This window comes from Heliconius melpomene, chromosome 13 (genome assembly GCF_056956725.1).
Source record: "Heliconius melpomene rosina isolate 202511_hmr_F chromosome 13, ASM5695672v1, whole genome shotgun sequence".
In the NCBI taxonomy this organism is placed as follows: domain Eukaryota; kingdom Metazoa; phylum Arthropoda; class Insecta; order Lepidoptera; family Nymphalidae; genus Heliconius; species Heliconius melpomene.
Window position 1 is genome coordinate 16,497,018 of NC_140401.1, and position 15,377 is coordinate 16,512,394.

Consider the following 15,377-nt stretch of genomic DNA (forward strand, 5'->3'; position numbering starts at 1 on the left):
AAACGATTAAGTGACTTCCATGTTGGCCACTGCAAGTTGTAACCTGCGGGTAGGCACTCTTTGGGGGGAACAAAGCCTGAAGGTGGCGAGTAGATTGTCTGCCATAACCGTATCCTAGCGCGACTCGGAATGCAATCTAGAGCTTTGGTAGCTTGAATAAAACTGTGGCGACTTTTCAAGCGGGCACGAGGTGCGGTGTAGCCAAAGAGTGGGTGCCGAGGGTCTTTTTCCTGACGCATTTTTTCGACAGAACATGCCACCTCACGTCGAACTTTAGGAGGCGCTATTCCGGCCAGAGGGTAGACCTTGTTTAATGGTGTGGGCTTAAGGCAACCAGTAATTATTCGACAAGTCTCATTTAATGCTATGTCCACCTCCTTTGCATGAGCGGAACGGTGCCAAACTGGACACGCATATTCACCCGCAGAGAAAGATAGAGCGAGGCCTGTTGTACGAAGTACGTGCGGAGATGCCCCCCAATGTGTTCTCGTTAGCCGACGGAGCAGATTATTTCTTGCACATACTTTTTGTTTGGTATACAGGCAGTGAGCTTTAAATGTTAAAGACCTGTCCAGTATAACTCCCAGGTATCGTGGTTGTGGACAGTGTTGAATTTGAGCACCTCGCCAAGATATTTGAAGAGGCCTGTTTGCTTCACGATTCCTCAGGTGGAACGCACACGACTGAGTTTTAGACGGGTTGGGTTTAAGGGCGTTATCGTCATAGTAAGAGTCGAGTGCGCTTAGGGCTGTCTTCAGCAAACTTTCCACCTCCTCAAAACATGGCGCCTGAGCAGCCAAAGCAAGGTCATCGGCATAGAGGAATTGATGGGTGTTTGGAGTTTTTGGTTGATCGTTGGTATAAATGGAAAATAAGGCCGGGGCTAAGACACTCCCCTGTGGGAGGCCGTTTTTCTGACTGCGCCACCTACTTTTGTTACGATTAAGGTGAACCTGAAATCTTCTGTTGTTTAAGATATCTCTTAGTATGCGGACGAAGCCTTGATCGTTAGTTATGTTGTGAACTTTAACTAGGAGTCTACGAATGTTGACGGTATCGTATGCAGCTGTTAAATCAACAAAGACAACGCCAGTTATTCTCCTGTTTTCAAACCCGTCCTCAATAGCCTGTACAAGATTCAAAGTTTGCCTAGTGCAGGACTTGCCAGGACGAAAACCAGCTTGCTCTGGGATTAGGTGTTCCTCAAGTAAAGGCGTCAGGCGGTTTAAAAGCATCCTCTCAAAAAGTTTGAATGTATGGCTTAATAGCGATATGGGGCGGAAACTTTTCGGATCATCTGGGCTTTTACCTGGTTTTAACAGAGCTATGATTTTGGCCCGCCTCCAGACCTTTGGGATTGTGCAGAGATTCAGGCATGAGTTAAACATTGCTAATAGCCATGAGATAGCTACGGGACCCAAGTTAATAATAGAAATAGTCTTTATTGTTAAGTAAATAGGGTTAAAATTACAATTTGTCACCTTTGATGCATTGTAATCAGCTGCTGAGTATTGCGCGTATCTGTCAGTTGTGGCGCGAACTCTGCGCGCGCTTCATGGGCGCAGTGATTTTCCCGCCCTTTTTTGACGTTTCATATTTTTCGTTTGAAAATACGCGATTGAAATTTATACAGCTAGTACTGAGATCTGTAGATAATTAAATTATAATTGGTAAGTTACAATTTGTATTTTGATTTTCAATTTAAGTTTAATTCCGTTAAACATTAAAATACTAATTCTAAATACATATTTATTAGCTAATTAAACGAGTTGCAACTAGCTTTTAATTATCTATAAGTATGTATTTATGTGTACGACGTAGCCTATAGATTGAATTGTTTATAGTAAAATCAATCTGAATAAATAAATTTACTATTTAACTTTAATGTGTTTTTTCTAATAACATTTGAACTGACACATGAGACACATGAAACGTGTGTTACGTTTGGTATTTTTACTTTACCCAACTTAAGTTTTGGGTGCTGCAATGTTTTTACCGTGTGTTGTTATTTAATGATCTTACTTTAAAACGTTAAATAAATTTATAATATTTAGACTTCTAACAATTTCTTTTTCAAAAAATGAAAGATGAACAAACCTATAAGTAAGTAATATTCACATGAGAACGTAATATTCTAGAATGAGCTTACTAATTGAATAGTATAAATATAAACAAACCTAGCTACTCGTATGCTCTGAAGTCTTACTTGAAAATTGTAGGTTTAGGTACTCGTTTCTATACTACTATACGTTTTAAGAATATTTAAAACAAGCATTTCTTAGTTTTATGGCGACTTTAAATCTCTTGATGGGTAGTTATTAAATAATTATTCAATGTAATTAAACAGAAAAGGGAGAAATAACTATTACATTTTTCTGCAGTTTTAATTACGATCAATGTATGTGAGAAGATAAGAAATATATTAAGTACTAAACTTTAATAGGTATATAAATCATTAATTTTATATAATTATGAAGCAATAGCACTTATTTTAAAAGACAAGTTAATATGTACATATATGTAACTTAAAACATTCCTATCTCCATAATTTCGAAAGAAGCGTCTTAATTCTAGATTTTCAGGTTTCCGTTACTTACCCTGCTATGTTTTAAATATAGTGATAACTATATGCGGAAATACTATTTGCAAACTTTGATTGTACCTCCTTTAATATTTGAAAACAATCAAATGCATAATTTTTTCATCAAAACATCATTACATTATTATATACAAAGTAATTTAATTTATCATGAATTATTTTAATAGTTATCAAGTTCTTAGTAAAGACCACGCTTCCCCCAATATTCCTAGTAAGGTCAAGGCGTCGATCTTGACAGTGCCATAACAAAGGGATTGACCCATTGACTCGTTGACAGGAAACAATAGTAACTTCTTCTTATATTTGTTGACAGTTAAATGATTTTCGTTCATTTTTGTTTATGTTCATAGTTGAATTGGACATTCATTTCGTAGAATGAAATATCAGGTAGAGTCGCTTCTGCCAAATGGAAAATATACTTAATATATTCTAATATACTCCAATATGCTCAATTTACTCAAAAACACCCTAAATATATTTACTATTGATTGATATACAATACCGCAATTTCCTAACAAATATGCAACGGCAATTGAAATTTAATTTAATATCTTTGATTGTACGTTGGGATGACAGTTCCTTTTGTTTCAACGAAATATATGTGTATTTTTCTTAGTTTAATGACTTGATGAGCTTCACAGATGTACAGACAGACGGACAACTAAGTGATCCTACGAGGGTTGCGCTTTTTTTTAACTAACAGAACTCTGACAGTAACTCTATTTTTATTCCACCACCCAGCTCGAAAGTTGCCAAAATATAAAGAAGCATCTATAAATTTTTACCATATAAGATGAATACTTCTTTTTCAATTTGAAACCAACCGAATGAAGACCCATAGTTCAATAAACAGTTAGATCTAACAGCGATCGTAAAAAAAGAAAACCTTGTAACTGTAACTCGTCGCCGTCATCCACTCTCTAGTCCTACACCACATACTTTTCCATATCATTATAATAAGAGTAACCGGAAACTTTGACATCTGGTAAAGCAAGATAGGGTCAACGGCCCTATTCGGCTTAGAACTTTACCGAGATGCGCCCGCGCAGTCAAACGAATGCGTTTTCTTAGAACATATGATTATATCTCGTCATTACACACAGGCTCGCTTGGGATATTATGTAAGAATGTAGAGCCTACTTTTTCAATTTAAAATAGTTTTTTAGTGAATTATTTACGTGCGTGTTTCTCACAATTTATTTGTTAGATGATTTAGAAATTAGTCCACAATAAAAAAATAGGATGAATTATGTATTGAAATATGAAAGAAATGTGATGGTTACAGGTTCGATTCCAACTAAAGAAAATTATTATAGTAATTTTTTTGAAATTTTCGCTCTGGTAAACGAATTTTAGGCGGAAAGTAGAGAACGGAGTATTTTAACACTAGGTTCCCTCTCCCTGCCCTGCTATAAGCGGAAAACATCGTAAAAATAAAGCAAAAGAGAATAGGTAGATTATTTATATATTGTACCAACAAATTCAACTATTATTTAGTAACTTAATTTAACACGCGTGTATCCCAAATTAATTTAATAGAAAAAAACAAAAGCTCCATTGTGGTTTTGCTTTTGAAATGTTAATTCTAAAACAATAAACGACAACAATGTATGAGCCTTGTTAAAATCGGTTCAGTGATTCCTTTGTCTCTATGCAAGTTAACTATCTGGTTTATTTTAACTAGCTTACTTCCTGTAACATGGATGGGTGTTGAAATTTTTTGTTATTAAAAACCATTTTTTAAAGCCGTGGCAGAAAAATTGCGATAAAATGGAGAGTCTCAACACTATGTTCCTTTCCTACCCTTCCTACGCAACACAGTGTAAGAAAAAGTTAAATTATTATAATTTATTTATTGTAACGTCACGCTTTTGCATTGGTACCAGGGCAGAGAAAAGAAAATATGAAATAAATAATATTTCATTCCTCTGAATGGCAATCGAACTCCCAACTCTCGCGTCTATATTATTTAAGCATATAATAATCAATTAGTTCATAGCATCTATGGTATATGTATATGAGGTCTTTATGTCCCATCGAAACAAGGTTGCCATCACATAAAAACACCATAAAACCTCACATTAGCAACCGTCTTCATCCACAACCATCCATTGTTCGGTATTGGACGCACATTGCTTAGTGTCGATTTTCAATTCAATGGGCCATTGCCTACAGTTTTATGGCTTGTGTTTGAAAAACTGTCATCGTAATATCCTATAAGATATAAGATGCCAGTCCTGTAGTTATTTGAGACGTGCCTATTTATCGATGTTTATAGGTTGAATTATTACAGGATATTAGTTCTGTAGAGCCGTTTGACAGTTTGCGATAGTTGTGGTCCAACTGTTGCTAGAAAAGGGGAATGAAAGTTACTTATTTTTTCTATTTTGAGACATGATAATTTTCGTTTATCATAAAGGGCGGCGTTGAGTTTCGCCATTCAATACGCAACGTCTCAAAGGTTCGTCGGAAAGTGGTGAACGGAGCACTTTAATACTAAGTTTCCTCTGCCTACTCTGCTATGTGCACGCTGCCTGCGTGAGGTTAAAGAAAAATACTTTGAAAATGACAAAGTTTTGATACTTAAGGCGTATTGTCTCGAATAGAAAGTGGAGGGGAGTGCCTTGAAACTCTAAATTCCTATGGGAATGATATCTTGGAATTTAGAGTGGAAAAAATTACATTTATAACTTACTCTGTTTAAATAATTAATTAAATTATTCAATAATAAGTATTTGTTATCTCTGGAATGTTGTATTTTGTGCATGATATTATTATAATTTTGTTTGACCCAAATATTTGTTTGAATAGTATGATAAAATATGAATATAATTAACATAACTTATTTTAGTACGAAAATCCATATCGTATTTGTTTATTTATGTTGTTATATAAACACGTGAAACAATTTTTGTTGGAAAATATTTATCTTTATACGAGATAGCCGTGGGTTCGATTTATGTATTGCGAAAATATTATTCCGAATGGAAATTGAAATGAAATGTTCCAAATATTCTTTCTTCGGTTCGGGTTTTCTGCGAGGTAGTTGAAAGACTGAAAATAAAACAACCACAATTTGACTATAAAGACTTACATATGTTTATTGTTTACATATGTTTAAAAATAAAGAATCCTTAATACTTCACAATTTTTCAGGGAATGTAAATTCAGAATTACTATATTCGAATCAGAACATAATAAAGCTGAAGAATCTCAGAAACTACTTTTTCTCTATCTAATAAAAAAAAACGTTTTGTGTTGAATAGTACATTTCGGCGACGAAATCTATAGACCATTCAAATATTACATGACATTAATTGTTTCGCTGTAATTTGATTGTTTCCGTTTGACTACGAAGCTAGTAAAGAAAAAGAATAAGAAGAAGTAGAAAACATCCATTTGAAACATCTGCTGAAATACTAAAACCGTAACTAATCCCACAAAAGCATAACAAACGTCCATTCGTATGTGATATAAAAGGCAATACACGTTACAATCGTTCAATAGCACACGTTATCGGCAAGGTCGGGCTCGAGTGCAGCGCGACCTTCCGACGCTATCGGCACTACTAAGTATGTTTCTTGTTTCTTTTTCTATGTTATTTTAATGTTAGCATTCTTGCTTTTATTTTATTGTTTCTTTATACAAAAGAAAATTAATGATTGTAAATTAATTTTTAACAAAAAACAAACCGACTTCAAACAATAAACTAAAAAGTAAAAAATAAATTTAATTTACATAAAGCAAAACATACTTTGATGTTGTTAAACAAAAATAATTAAAGTAAGATCTTGTAATTTTGAGGGGAAATGAAATATTTAATATTTTCATTTCTTTCATATTCAATATTTTCATTTATCTGGTAACTAGGCAAAGCGTGGCGTTGAATCCCGCCACTCAACACACAGTACCTTAAGAATTCAGTGGAAAATGGAAAATGAGAGCGTCTTAATGGGAACGAAGTGTCTTAACATTAGGTTCCCAGGTTAATTCTATTTAGCTTGAAGCTAAAAATATATATAAATTCCTCAAATCGGCATCAAACTCACAACTATCAAAACATACCCACAGTAACAGTACCAATTTTAAGAATAACAAAAAAAATCTATAAAATCTTTTTCCTTCAAAAAAGCCTCGTGTTTCATGCCGTTATAATAATAATCAATTATACTGTATTTCACTTTCACCTGGCTCCCGTGACGCAGACGAGGTAATGGATGTAGCATTAACTCCCGTCACATGTCATAAGTTTTTGTTAGTAGGTATGTCTTTTACTACGGTAAGTGTGTCACTTTCCGTATTTACAGCTAGCTCAATAGAAAATTGTATGGACAGGACATGTTTGTTCGTTCATCGTTGAATATATTTAACGATTTTACATAAAATTATAATATTATTTTGCGGGATACATCGTGAAGCTGATTTAATTTAATTTATAACATTATAATATTGATTATACTCGTTTTTAATACTAAGTCACAAGTTACTAGGTCCAATAAGCGCGAAATACATTAAACTTCCTTAGCATTCGGGAATAATATTGTTATCAGGATATTCGATGTCATCCTCGTATCACGGTCGTCGACCTTTAACTACGATCACTTTATTATTTACATTGAATTAAGTTCATTTTGTATTGACTTACGCATACATTATAATAATTATTATGAAGATGCTTTGACACTGACTTGTGATTAGTTTAGGGAACCTAAACCTTTTCCACATTGGATATGAATACAAGTTCAGTAATGTGTAAATTTACTTGTTAACTATAGTACCTATACATTATATGGGGTATCCACACAAAGCGGATAGGTTAAGAAAATCGAGGTCTCCAATTTTGATTTTGATATAGGTCCTCCACTACACAATCGCACAATATTTTTCAAGTACAGTACAGTTTAGGAGTAAGGGGTAGGGGTTCGACATCGTGACTGGTGGTTGTGACATGATTTCTTTTTAATCTTATTATACAGTATTCAAAATTATATTCCGTCATTCGAATTCAGGTTGAATGCGGAGAAAGAAAACATCACACTAAGTCCTTTTTGCCAACCCTGCTTCGTGTGAATTGATGGGAATTGTAAACAATCGTATTTCAATCTTTCAATTTAAATCACACTTAGAAATTCTAACCGTGCTATAACTAAATTAAAATATATTTTCACTCTATATAACAATGTTATGCGCATGTGCAAGCTGAAAAGATGTAGATACAAAATATTTTTATTTGTTTCACTTTGTAAAATATATAATTTGCCATTTAAAAAATAATATTTCGAATACGAGTATTATAATGGAAATATTTTCAAAAAAGGAAATATTAGAGCTTTCTCAATAATTCAACGTCATTTTTAATCTACATCATCTATTTATCTACATCATGTATTTTGACAGCTGCTATAATATTGATCAATATCGTCCTTCTCTTTCGCACGTCATACATTAAATGTGTATTGATTTATTTCGCCTCTCCCTCGCTCTATGTCAGTTGATGACAGCCGCTACAAGCTGCTGAGTGCGTTTTGTTTGTGTGATTTTTTTTTTATATTATTTTCTTTGTGCTTTCCCAATTATAGGACGTGGTGAGTTTTTAATTTACTATAATTTTTAATAATCTTTTTAAGATATACACTACTTTCACGTCTATTGACTATATTGCGAAGTAAAGTGTACGAAACCAGAAATTTATTAAAATACAAATGAAAATGAAACGAACTATTAAAACTGCTGAAGGTTCACCCTTTGTTGATAGTTAGATATGATCCGAATTATTTATATTCAATTATGTTTATTCGGAACTCAACGCCGCGCTTTGCTTCGACACCAGACCGAAGAAATTGAAATATAAATTGAAATAAATATTTAATTTCCTCGAGTGAGGTTCGAACCCACAACCAGACGAGCTTAGAATCTTCTTTTGCGCCCCTGCATCACAACTGGTCTCTGAGAAGAAAAAAAAACGATGTTAAATGAAGCTTCTAAACAGTTAAACAAGAGAGCTTTCAACGAGCTTTAACTGATAGCATAGTTTATAGTTAAATACGTCCGACAGGTGCATCCTATACGCGTGCGCAGTGTTTGAACACACCTGCTATTGTAAATAAGCTGTAAATACTAGCTTTAGCTTTTAGATTGGGAAATACTAGAAGCCAGTTGTGGCGCAGAGGTACATTACCTATTAAGTCAGAGTTACTTCACTACTTAAATAATTATGTTAAATTTATTGAAATTTTACTATTTTTGATAATGTTCCGAATGTTAATCTAATTATAACAACATCTTTATGCAATATTTGAATAAAAAAAAGTTTTAAAGAAGAAATTGTTAACTCAAAGTTAACCTTGTATCAATTTTATAGCTGACGTCACTTGTAAAATTGACTTCCTCTACTTGAAGTCGTTGGTCCCACTGTCGCGGTTATTAAACAGATATAAATCTTTTATTTGGCGAAATTCCCACGCAATATAATGCTTTCGTTGAATGCATTGCATTTTAACTACAATTGCAAAATATTCTTATAATTTTTTAAACTCCTTTTTTTTAGTTTTATGTCGTATTAGCAGTAGTTATTGCAGGATAAAATAAGCTACCTCTGCTCAACTTGCAGGACAACGTAATTAGTGTTGGGACTCAACGACGTATAATGTCTCCAAAACGGAGAGTGTCTAACACCAGGTTCCTTGTCTATCTCGCAATATGCGAGAAGCATATTTTTTTACATACCCTCTAAAACAATTCAACAGAATCTCCTCAAGTTTTTTTAAGAAGTTCAAAATGATATCTTATCATCTCTATTGTAGTGCGACGGATGTATGAACAGCAAAGCTGGCTGTTTACTCTCCTTAGATGAACGGTAATATCCTAAACATGTAATCAGTGGTTGACCCCAAAAGGGCCATTGACCGATAAAAATCCTAATTTAAGTTTCCGGTCAGTATGATAATACAAAAAGTATTTAGTGTAAAGGTAATTTGAATATTATGTTAATTAACATCGTGTTTGTTATCGTTGCTAAGTGTGATTGTGAACGGTTTGGTTGGGGGTTCGATTCCGATTCGGGGAAATGATTATTTCAATTTTCTATCAACCTATGATAAAGTGTCTCGTATTCAAACAAAATTAGGAACGAACAATTTTTACAATAGGCTCTTTTGTTTTTGTTACTTTACCGACAATGCAATAAAAGATATAAAGCTGAAAAAAAACCTAATTAACATGTTCATAATAACTATGATAATCGTAATTGGAAGGTGTCTTTTTGAACGTAATGGCAGTGAGTTCGTTTTTAAATCGGGTAGGTCGGTCATGAAATATCAACGAACACCTACAGGTGCTGTTTTGCCCTTGTCTTCTGGGAATCAAGCCTCAGGGGAAATGGTAGGAATAGTAGTGTCTTAATGAAAACGAAGTGTCTTAACTCTAGGTTTCCTTTGCCTACGCGCGGAGTACAGCGTAAAGCTACAAAAATATATCATCACAATTAACTTTTCAAGCTTATAAATCGTATCACATTCTTTTGTTTTATAGCAGCGTTTTAACGTACTAATAAATTTTAATGGTGTTTTACTCTAACAAAACTAGTATTGATTAGTTTTTTCATGCTTAATGAAGTTTTTTTGTTGAAGTTATATATATATATATGATTTTCATTGTTTTTTATTCTTTGCTTTGAAGACAAAAGGTAAAATAGCTAAAACCTACCTCAAAACCCCTTCAGAAAATTGCACAGTTCAACAGTTTTTGAAATATTGTAGAATATGAAATCAATATTTGTAAATAAACTATCCGCATAATGTTTTTTTTTATATGCAGTTAGGTCACTATTTCACCAAATGATCGATACGGCATACCCCTCTTAAAGCTACAATAATATAAAATGTGCTATACCTAATAAACTACCAATAAGTAACATCTTCATTATACAATGTTAAATACATATTTATATATGTATTTAAATGCAATCCCAATATGTTAAACTAAAACATTTTCTAATTACTTTGCTTAGCTATTTCTATTTGAAATTGTAAAACAGTTGTCTGTGGTTAGTATCGTCATACAATATTGTATACACTGTTGCTCAAGAAGCAAGTGAAACCTAAAGACTTTACGTTTTACTTATTTCTTAATGTGCATGAGCTATGTCTTTTTACTCGACTGTGCAATGCAAAGGAGGATAATGTATTTATCAGTATATATGTATGTACTCTATTGTAGAGAGAAATGGGTTAACCGATTTTGACAATTCTTACGTCAATCGATTCATATTAATTCTTTAGGATGTTTTGATAGGATTTCCCAAATTTTGAAATTACGTTAAGTTTAAAAGTAGGTTTTTCAGTTATATAGGCCCTTTAATTATATAGTGTACTATAGTTGTAACTAACGAAGCGGAAGTGCTTGTATTTCCAACTAAGTCAAGTTCAAATCTATATTTACTCTAGTTACGTAAGAGCAAAAAATTATCCAAACGGATGTGTCGGTGTTTCAGCGAGAGAAAAGAGGGAGCAACCCCTCACCCCCAGAAATAGACAGGATATTATAAACACAATGTTACAGATGTATATGACGTGAACTCGCATCTTTCGTCATTTATTGATGTATTCACTTTTGCACCAAATGTCGCATATATGAGTATGTATGCATAAATAAAATTGGCAAAGACGATCTTTTTGCTTAAATTAATCGCTTTTAATTTACGTTTACTGGTTGTTTATTTTTAATTCCAAAAGCTTTAAGTGAAATTACAAATTGTGTGTAAATAATATAAAACAATTTTTGATGGTCTCTACGTGTAAGCACTACGCATTTTAATATTAGTAATAATAACAATATCTTAAATTTAGTTAAAAGGGCTATAAGCAGAAACGAATATTAATAATACTATATAACTAACCAACGATAACTATTTAATGTATAACATTTCTAATATGGCATCAAATTAGAAATTTCAAATCAAATCAAATAATGGTTTCAACGTGACAATGGCACGCTGCGCACGCGCACTAAATCCACAATGCGTTTCGGGGGTGTACCAGATGCGAGGGGTGATGTGCAGACATACCGCTTCCCTATATTTTACTACGAGTATTTTATATTTAGACTTCATATTTATGTGGCTGTAGCTATACTTAGAAAAGATAGTGTAAGATCATTGATTTTTATTTATTTCGTAATACGTACTAGGTATACAATATTTATCTAAAATATCAATTCTATATATATTCAAAAATATGTATTTTAGATGATGAGAATACAAATAATTTCTTCTAACGTTTATTACATTTTAAGCACAATTTATGTTCTGGATTGACTTAACGATTTTTTTCTGTCTAAAATTTTATTTTCGTTTAAATATAAAAGGGGGTGCGCAGGAGTGCCAGATGTGTGAAAGCAGGGGTGAAGGAAAGACAATATCGATCTTATGACGCCATTGATTTTAACATTTCGTATGGGATTACCGCGGGGTTGGTATTCAATTTGGGGGTCTACTTCTAATAATAATATTTAGTTTAGGGGAATAAATGGTAAATATTTTCGTTTTATGATTACCACTTTTATTTAATGAGAAATGAAAGTTATTTTCTGTAATTGAAGTTTCAATGGCGTAAGCGTAATTAAGAATTAAAATAGAGTTAAATAATATTGAAAATCAACATAAGCATTTCAAGTCCAATATATCTTAGTTGCACAGCGTCTCCCTGTAAATACAATAATTTATGGTATATATATAAAGAGAATTAGGGAAAAGAGAAAACAGTGTCTTGGCACTAGGTTCTCTCTGCCTATATGTAGGTGTAGATCAATCTCCTTTCCTTACCTCACAATATCTATAAAACACTCCACGCGCCCAACCCGTAATAATCATGGCGTTCCAAACACCATAACCATTTATAATTACTGCCGCGATGGTTTACTAACATCCTTTTGTTCTATTAACGTCTACATGTTCCGGCATTGACACACTTGCCTGACCGCTCTAAATGCCAATGCTACTTGAATTATTTATGTGAGCCATTCTTGTATGGAAATAACTTAATTTGTACTATTAATTGTGTTGAGGGTTGTATAAATATTATGATGGATTTGTGTTGGTGTTTTTGTAAGGATATTTAAATAATTTGTTATTTGTTTCTTATATCTTTGAAATAGATGAATAAAATAGCGGTATAAGTAAAAGCGGTGCTTGTGTGTGCCATACCCATTCGGAGGAATAAATGACCATTCTCTGCTCTGGCAAGACAAAGCGTGACGTAGAGTTTTACCACTTAACACGCAATGTCAGGAAATTTGGCCGGAAAACGGAGAATTAAGTGTCGTTGTAAATTTTATCACTAAGCTTAACAATACACATTACAAATAAAATAAAATCGTAAACAAAAAAGAAATCCATACAAGATTAAGATTATTTCTATAATTTACACGTTGCCACAATTTCTCCTTAAATTATAGTTTTTGCATCACCGGTAAGTGTTTATTACGGCTGCTGTTACATTACACGTAATGACTGATACGTGTTGGTATGGATCGTATTTTGTTCCGGGATAACTCCATTTCAATATACAGGTATATCATATGAGAGATATTAAATTATTACTATTTAGATTGATGTAAGAATATTGCTGCGTAGTTATAATGATTCAAATTGAAAGTATCAAAATATTTAAAAATGTAGAAAAATATAAACTAAGCTTTTAAGTTTTATAGTCATTTAACCTACCTAATAGTTGGGTAGAGTGCCTAGAGGATCTGCAAGAGGTGCGGGTTTGAGTCCCGGTACTTAAATATTTTGATTCGCTTAGTAATCGTTCTCAAGATACACCTCAGAGTTGAGAGTGGGTTATACGGGCCTTAGAGCCGGTTAAATTAATTCTTCGGTATAAAGAGTACATGTAATACAAATCTAAAAGTAATATTTTTTCTAAAATGTTATTACGTAATTTATTTGTGATTTGCATGGAAATAAAAAATCAAAAACCTTAATTCAATCGATACACGCTCTAAATAGCACGTTTTTTTTATTTGAACCAATTCATTGTGCCACCGGGTGATCGACCGTATCGACACATCCTATCGCCGTTCAGAGTTCAGTTCACACTCGAATAGCTCGGAACAATGGTAGCGGATACGATTCTGAGACAATGGATGGACGGCTTGATTGTTGGTTTTCCTTAGCTGGAATGAAAGTGGATAGAATAAAAGTTAATGACACGCAAAATTTGATTTTGTTATTTTGGAGAAATTAATCGCTATATATAAAACAACGATTTACCAAATTTTTTCTGTCGCTTTTACAGCAAGTTACCTTGGGCACATTTCATTTTACCCAACGCAGGCAAAGCCGCATTTAAAAGCTAGTCAGTTTTGTATCTGACTTGAGGTCGTCGTGGTCCAGGGGCACAAGAGTGTGACTGTAACGCAACAATTGTAGGTTCGATCTCCACTTGAGGAAATGAATTATTATTGATTAATATTTTCATTTAATCTCGCTGGCATTAAAGCTAAAGCCCGGCGTTGAGTTCTGCCACTCAACACGCCATAACAACCACGAAAAAATCAGCGGAAAGTGGGGAACTTAAAACTATGTTCCCTCTGCCTACCGTGCTGTGTGCGGGATACAGCGTGAAGCTGATTTTTTTTATTATATCATCCTATTACCATCTCGCTAGTTTTGACATCTCGTTACTTACTAAACATGCGTAACATATGTAACACGTACAGAGATCTCTTTTTACAGTGTAATCAATACTATTGTCGTGCGCATGCGCACGCGACGCTTCACGGCCTGACTGCCGCTGGAGGGAAACAATGAGGAACAATAGCGTCTCGGCTATTGTCTTATGCTCTAATGCCCTTAGGTATTAGGTATACGGTGTTTAGTTACGGTTATGTAGAAGTTTGTTTAATTTTTTTTAGTTGAAGTATTTTTAGAACACAATGACATTTGTTCTACTAGGAAGTTAAAATAATCTCAAAATATTTTTTCAATGAGGATCTAACCTGTAACCATCGTGAGTACAATCAGATACGGCCCCCCTGTGGTAGGGTTTAGCGTTTTCCTATCCCGGCTGCCGCATTTCATTAATTAATCATCGCCAAAAATATATTAATAAAGTTATCGTGGTCTAGAAACAACTTAGACTTGTGAATTTCATTCCAGTCCTTGTATAAATAGTAAAAGTATAAAATTTTCACTCTAGAAACGATATAGAGGTGTAATTGTCTAAAGGACTATTACTAACATATTATGTTGTAAATAGTTTATTTTTTAGGAGGACGTTAATAATTAAAACACCGTTTTTAACAAAGTAGTTAACATCTAATTTTAAAGAATAATTTTCCTAACTATCAATAAAGTTAAACCCAACTCAACAAAGCCTCCAGAATTTAAATATATTTTTTGTATCTCTATGATGATACATATATTATTTCAGGAGCCTTGTGCTACATGTATCCTGATGATAAAAGCATTGTGCTTTAGAAACCGGATGGGTGCGGAGCCGCGCCCGTCCTGTTACATTGTCAAAAAAAACTAAAAATTAATGACAAAACGTTTTCATTTATTTAGGCGGAGTTGGCGGGGTGTGATTGAGAAACTGCATTAAAGCCTTTGGTTTAGTATTAAATAACTTATATTTTTATGTGATATAGGTATATTTTTAGTCTTTTAGGTCCTTATTGTTTCATGAGGAAGTAGATGAGAAGTAGGAAGGGGCCGGGTGAATTTAAAATTCAACCTTAATTCACCCGGCCTTAATAATAAAATAAGACGGAAAAA

The 15,377-nt window shown here is 33.5% G+C and overlaps 1 protein-coding gene across 2 annotated transcripts in view; it reads left to right on the plus strand.

The window, feature by feature from the left end:
• The first annotated feature begins 1,513 nt into the window (after nt 1–1,513).
• LOC146533174 (uncharacterized) overlaps nt 1,514–15,377 on the plus strand; it is a 28,750-nt gene continuing 14,886 nt past the window's right edge. Inside the window, exon 1 of one of the 2 annotated variants that reach the window (XM_085195868.1) lies at nt 1,514–1,670. The gene's annotated coding sequence lies outside the window, so the exon portion shown is untranslated. Of the gene's footprint in view, nt 1,671–8,091; nt 8,185–15,377 lie in introns of those variants that run through there. The other variant, XM_085195869.1, reaches the window with a different exon arrangement.